Genomic DNA, 7490 nt, shown 5'->3' with positions numbered 1-7490 from the left:
GTAAAAGCCAAATAACACATTTGTTTGTATTGCCAATAATGGCTATCAAAAAATACCACTACTGATTGGAAATAAAATATCACATAATTCAAGTGGCCTGTTTCAGAAATTCAGACTCATGTACGTAACTCTAGCTTCTATTGTTTAAACAAGTAACCTAAGTGTAAATAATCTTTGAATAGAACATAATAATTTGATTGAAGAAGTAAAATGGAAGCGTTTAAGTCAGATATTAACAGCTTTTGCGACTGCTGTGGTAAATATGTACCAAAAAGTACATGTCCTTAAAAATTCACTACTTACATCATCATCTGGCGCATTTCAGCAAGCAGGTATCCACTGAGTGCGATGAGCTAGGGCTGGGATACTATCGATAGTTGAAAACTGCCGCCACTATCGATATTTTTTTTAAAACTATCGATGTCGGTTTTAGCGAAACTTCACAATGCCTCTTCTTTACATCTTTACGCATTACATACATTTTTTTTATACAAGAAAACTCACAACAGTCGGCAAAAAAATTTGGGTCATAGTAAAATTTAGTAAGCTATAAAACTGCTTACACAACATTTTTATAGAAATTCGAATTAAAAAACTTAAATTTTAATGATTTTGTAGTGTTTTATGTTTTGTACAACTTTTATAAAAAATTCGTAGACACTAAGCAAACAAAAAAATAATCAAAACTGCTAAAAATGTTTTGGTGCTATTATTTTGACCAGTACTATATTCGCTTTCTTATGATATTGTAAAATGTTAATAATTTCCCTTGTCCGTATTGATCTCCATTGAACTTTTATAAGTATGAGTTGTCAATTTAAACGAATATCTTTTGTGTTTTGTAGTAGTATTAGAAATGTATTATTATAGCCGATTTCACTTCTTTGCACTTAAAAAGGGAAAAACAAAATCCGAATTTAATTTTTCCATATAAAAAAATAAATTCAGATCTTGCCTGTCGCTATTCAAGTGGATGTAAGTGTATGTATATAAGTATATACAATTCAGACGCATAAATTAATAAGTTTATTTTATTATTATAAGAAGTTCTTTTAGATGCACTCAAATTAAAAAAAAAATTTATATAATCTCTTTAATTTACAAAGTAATTTATAAATTTATTAATTATTTAATTTTCAAGCAATTGAGCGTTTCTATCTTCGTATTTAGAAAGGGGGAGGGGGGAATGTGGGTGTTCTGACCTTTTTCAAAAATTCTAAAAAATAAATCGTAGTTTTTAGCTATTTGAAACTAGTACTTTATTCTTTTTACTAGAAATCAATGGACTACAAAACTGCATACTCAGAATCTAATCAAAAAACTCGAAGTTTTTACGAAAATTTGTTGAATTTTTTTTTAATTGCATACATTTTTAAGGCAGTGGCACTTGATTGGCCCATTTGTACAGATTGGTACATTTTTATATTCGGCTATTGGTACAAAACAAAATAATGGAAAAATTTTCTTTTTGAAGTCCAAATAGTTTCTGAAAGGATTTTTTGGAAAAATCCCCTCAGATGACAAAAAAGTTTAAGCTTAAAAAATCTACACTGCCGGAACAAAGTATTGGACAGCAAATTTTTCACAATATATGCAAAAATTTTCATTCTAATATTTTTCCGCTAATTTCGTATAAAAATATGGTTCATAAAAATATTAAAAAATTGTATCAACGGAATCATAATAATGAAATTTTTGATGCTGTTTTTTAACTTTTTTCAAAGATTTGTTTAAGAAAAACTTGAAAACCTGCTCCCAAACTTTACCGATATAGACTTATAAGGTATCACAGGTATCATTTTCTCACCCTTTTTGTTTCTTTGCAAAAAAAAAAAACTCATTCACATTCCAATTTTTTTTTTATTCAATACCAACACATCTTTAATTCAACATGGAATGACACTCGTTTATCTACCTCCCTTTTTCATATTTTGAATGAGCTTATTCGCAAAGAAATTAAAAGGGTGAGAAAATACCTTACCAATGATACCTCATAAGTCTAAACGGTAAGGTTTTGGCTGAGTTATTTAAGTTTTTCTTAAACCAGTCTTTGAAAAAAGTGCAAAAACAGCATCAAAAATCTCATTATTATGATTCCGTAGAATTTTTTTTTTAAATATTTTTATGCAAACTTTTTAAGCTTAAACTACTCAGTCATCTGAGGTAATTTTTTAAAAAAAAATTTATAAAAACTGTTTATTAATAAAAGAACTAAATTTTTGGAGGTATTTTCAGATCGTAAATCTTAATATTTTTGCGAGATATTTTGGTGGAAGTCTTAAAATATAATACATAGATTTTATAATTCCAGTGGAAAAATTCAATTGACATTATTACCTTTTCAAAAGCGAAATAAAATCCATAGACATTATTGCTCTTTCAAACATTAAATTTGCTTAGCTTCGCGGCGGCCCGCGTGCGCGCGCCACACCACGTCACGCTACGCCGGATGGATTCGCTAAGTGGCTCTAGAGTTGAAATATTCAGAAACCCCTTATTTATAGTCCGATTTCGATGAAATTAAAAAACCATATGCTGTCTACGATCGAAGGTACAGAAATAGTGTATACGTCAATAAGTACCGTAATCAATCAGGAAAAAGCTACAAATTGTCTCATGGAATTTCCTAATTCACTCATTGCCAGAGCTGGGTAAATACAATTACATTACAATTACAATTACATTTCTCAGTAATTGTAATTAGGATTCAATTCCATCAGTCCACAGTTTCAATTCCTTGAAGTAATTTCAAATGAAATGGTTTTTTTCTTTAATTCTCTTACAAGGAATTTCATATTGTAATTGGAATAAATTACGTGCTAGTAATGTAATTTTTTTTCAATTCCTTTGAAGGGAATTGAAAATGTAATATTTTTTCCCAATTCCTGTGAAAGGAATTGAAAATGTAATTGATTATTTTCGAATTTCATTCCTCAAAGTAATTTTAAAAGTAAACGAAAAATTTATAAAAAAAAATTTTTTACTGCTGAATTGCAATAGCTTTGTTAAATTCTTGGTTGCTAACTGCCTTGAATAAGTAACTTATGCCTAAGTAGTATTACTAATTGGACTTTAAGAAAACTGAATAACTTAAACTACAGCTGTTCAGTTTATAGGGTAACGGTTAAATTTTCCAGATCCTACCGCGAACGCGCTTCGCGGCAGATGAGACCCATAAATGTCGAAGCAGGAATAACCCGCCCGGACTGTTGCTGCCTTGGGCACTGCTGTTCTCTTGGACTAATCCCTGCGTATCTATAAAAATGCACTGACTTAATTGTGTATATTATGGTACCCTTAATTCAACCCAAAATGGCGGGCCTTCTGGGGCCTTTGAAGTACTCGTATTGGTATCCTGCGTTACAAATGAGGATAGAGTCCGCTTGAATTACGAGCCCTGTCGGACTGGAGATCCTACCTCCTAAGACTTTTATAAACAAATTGCATTGCTATGGCTAAATTTTGATGTTAACACTGTAACGACGCTAAAATTACACAAAAAACGCCGAGAGACGTAAAATTAATTTTAAGTAGTATGTTACGGATCTGTATACCGTGTTTTTTTAGATAAGGTCATTTAGTCAAGTTATTTTCATTTTAAGTTTTCATTGCGAATGAAAAAAATTCAAACTTTAACATGGTCATACGGTCATGTACGATATGGCGTATGAGTAAGATTATTTCCTGCTAGTATTACATACCAGGGTTGTTCCGAATATTCGCATTCGCATTCGCAACCGCGGAGCTCCCGCATTAATTTTAACATTCGCATTCGCTTTCGCATTCGCTTTCGCATTCGCAATAATCAATGCGGAGCTTTTGCGAATGCGAATATTTTGCAAGTGGACCGATAAAACGTATAAATGAAAAAAAAACACATATTGTAGCCAATATTTTTGCACTTTCACTTAACCCTTGCAAACTTGTTTATTTATCCATCGATTTTCATCCTTAGTAGTGTTTTAAGCCGCAAAGCAAGAAGATATTGGCTAGTCTATAATAATATATATTTGGAAAGCCGTTTTTTTCTGTTCGCAAAGGTCGAGAAAGGCCGTACCGATTTTTTTGAAATTTCGGAATCTACTGCAGACTTTCCAAGGATGGTTATAGGCTAAAAAAAGTTTCGATATAGAAAGGGGGCGTGGCAGCTCTCATACAAACCGAATTTTTGAAACTGCATATATTTGTGGTAGAGGAATAGAACTGGGTATGGGGCTATATACATATATAAGATCAATTCCATACTCATGGAGAAAAATTTGCATGGTTGGAGAATGGGGCGTGGCACCTCCCATATAAACCGAACTTTTCATATTGCATATCTCTGGAAGTGTTCATGGTAGACTGAAAGCCTTTTTAAAACTCTTTAGTTTGACACCCACATGTCAACATTTCATTTACTTTATCAATTTAAATGAGTTACAATTTCCAAATAGGTGGCACCCCCCTCAAAAATATTTTCAACAGTTATCTTTCTTAAACCTCTTTAATTTGATACCCATATTGTAATATTTTATTTACTAGTGAACCCGCATGGCGTCAAAACGCCAACATTTAATTAAATTTTTTAAACACCTCTAATAATATTCCCAATGATTAATCTCGCATGGTGTCGGTTTTCATTTCATCAAATTACAAATCTCTATGTAACTTCAAAAAATAAAACCTGTGCACATCTAAATAGAATCCCAGTTCTTTAATTTGACTTCTCATTGTGGAAATTCCAAATAACTTTGTAGATGTTATGACATTAAAAAAAATAGATGGCAACTCTAATTCAAAATATTAGCAGCCTAAAGATTTCTTAAAACTCTTTCGTTTGCCATTAATATTTCGATATTTATTGCGTATATTTATTTTCGTATAAGTAAAACAAATTCGACTTTTCAAACAGGTGGTAACTTCTTTAAAAGTATTTTCAAACCAAAAGCTTTCGCCTGGCATTGTTATACATATTTCAATTAACTAATGAATTAAGTTGAATTAAATTTTTTTGAGCACATGGCAACTCTCCCAAATACAGTTTAGAAATAAATTATTTTCAAACCCATTTCGATGATATCCATCTTTTGACAATCCATTTAACTTATTAAATAATTTGAGCTTAATTTTTTTAATAAAAAAAACAAACAAATGTTCAATTTAAAGATTTCTTAACACTCGTTCTTTTGATAACCATATTTTAAAATTTCCTCTAACTTATGTATAATTAAACAAAATACCACTTTCAAACTTTAAACTTTAAAACTAAAATTTCCTTAAATATTTTTCGTCTGACATTGTTATAAATATTTCAAGTAACTGATGATTTAAGTGGAAAATTTATTTTTTAAACACGTGGCAACCCTCCTAAATATAGTTCTTAAATAAAGGATTTTAAACCCATTTGCATTGATTACCATCGGTTAGTAATTCATTTAACTTATTAAATAATTTTTGTTTAGCCCTTTCAACTGGGCAACCCTCAAACGCATCAAAAACATTCTAAATTGTCAAACTAAGCTGAGGTATTCACAACGGTGTCGTATTGCTGTATGTCGTAAACTTTAAACGCCTAAAAATATATTAAAGGGGTGCAAAGTACCATCAAAGACATATTTTGAATTTTCGCAGTGTTAGAAAATAGTTGGTTGTGGTTTCAAGTTTTCTAAATATTTATTAATGTTTTTAAAGTTTACGACATACAACAATACGACACTTACGACACCGTTGTGAATCCCCCAATAATTTCTTGAAGCTCTTTCATTTGACATCCATCATTAATATTTCATATAACTTGAGTATAAAATAGTTCAATTAGACTTCTCAAATAGATGGCAACCCTATTAAAAAATATTTCCAAACTACTATTTTCTGAAACCTCTTTTTTATGACACCCATATACGATACCTTATCCACTTACCAAACTCTTTTAATTAACATCTAATTACATTTTTTTTAACATGTGGCAACCCTCCTATACGTAGTTAAGTTATAAAGCCTTTTAAAAACCATATCGATTGATACCCATATTTAATAATTGATTTAACTTTTTAATTAATTTGAGCTTAATTTCTTAACAACTGGCAACTTTTTTCGAGAAAGTAAAACCTTCTTGAACATCATCACCCTAAGCCCTTTAATTTGGTGCCTCACTTTTGAAAATTGAAAGGACGGTGCGGATCTGAGAGCATTGAGTAGTAAATAACTTGAGTTTAATTATTTAACAGGTGGCAACTCCTTTCGAAAAAATAAAACCAGTTTGCACATTTACAGGTCAAGCGCTTTAATTGGGCACCCCATTTTTGTAAATCGAGAGAACAGTGCAGATCTTTTATGCTGCACAAAAAATGCCTTCGCGTATTATATATATATTATATATACAGATACCTATTTTAATTACCACATTATCTTAATTCAAATTGAATTTGATTGTTTAAACAGGTGGCAACCCTCCTACACGCAGTTAAGAAATAAAGTATTTTCAAAACTACTGCGATTGGTACCCATATGGTAAATATTGATTTAACTATTTAAATAATTTGAATTTAATTTTTAAATAGGTGGCAGCCCTCTTCAAACACTTTAAAAATATTCTAAACGTTCAAACTAAAGATGTCTTAAGATTCATTCGCTTGACGTCCATATTTTTATACATCATATAAATTAGACTTTTCAAACAGGTGGCAACCCTCTTCACAATGTTTACAAACTACTACGTACTTAAACTTTATCGTCTGGCACCCATACATATTTCTATTACCTAATTCCCTTAATTCAAATTAAATTTGATTTTTTTAACAGGTGGCAACCCTCATTAAGTTAACAAACAAAGATTTTCAAAACTATTTCCATTTATGCCCATTTTGTAATAATTGGTTTAGCTTTTTAAATAATTTTAACTTCATTTTTTAAAAGGTGGCAACTCTTTTCGAAAAAGTTAAACCTTATTGCACACCTACATCCAGAGCCCTTTGATTTGGCACCTCACTTTTCAAAATCCAACTCCACACCGTTCTGATGGCATTGATTATTAAATTATTTGAATGCACTTTTTTACCAGGTGGCAACTCCTTTCGAAAAAATAAAACCAGTTTGCACATCTACAGGCCAAGCGCTTTAATTTGACACCCCATTTTTGAAAATGCCTTCGCGTATTATTTTGAACTTAATTTTTTAAAAGGTGGCAACTCTTTTCGAAAAAGTTAAACCTTATTGCACACCTACATCCGGAGCCCTTTGATTTGACACCTCACTTTTGAAAATCGAATGAACGGTGTGGATCTGATGGCATTGATTATTAAATTATTTGAATGCAATTTTTTATCAGGTGGTAACTCTTATCGAAAAAATAAAACCTTATTGCACATCTACAGACCAAGCGCTTTAATTTGACATCTTATTTTTGAAAATCGGGCGAACGGTACAGATCTTTTACGCTGCACAAAAAATCCCTTCGCGTATTATACAGTTGTCCACAAAATAATAGGAGTGCGATATTTTGACCAGTT

This window comes from Rhagoletis pomonella, unplaced genomic scaffold (genome assembly GCF_013731165.1).
Source record: "Rhagoletis pomonella isolate Grant_MI unplaced genomic scaffold, Rhpom_1.0 Rhpom_scaffold_00002, whole genome shotgun sequence".
In the NCBI taxonomy this organism is placed as follows: domain Eukaryota; kingdom Metazoa; phylum Arthropoda; class Insecta; order Diptera; family Tephritidae; genus Rhagoletis; species Rhagoletis pomonella.
This window is presented reverse-complemented; position numbering follows the sequence as displayed.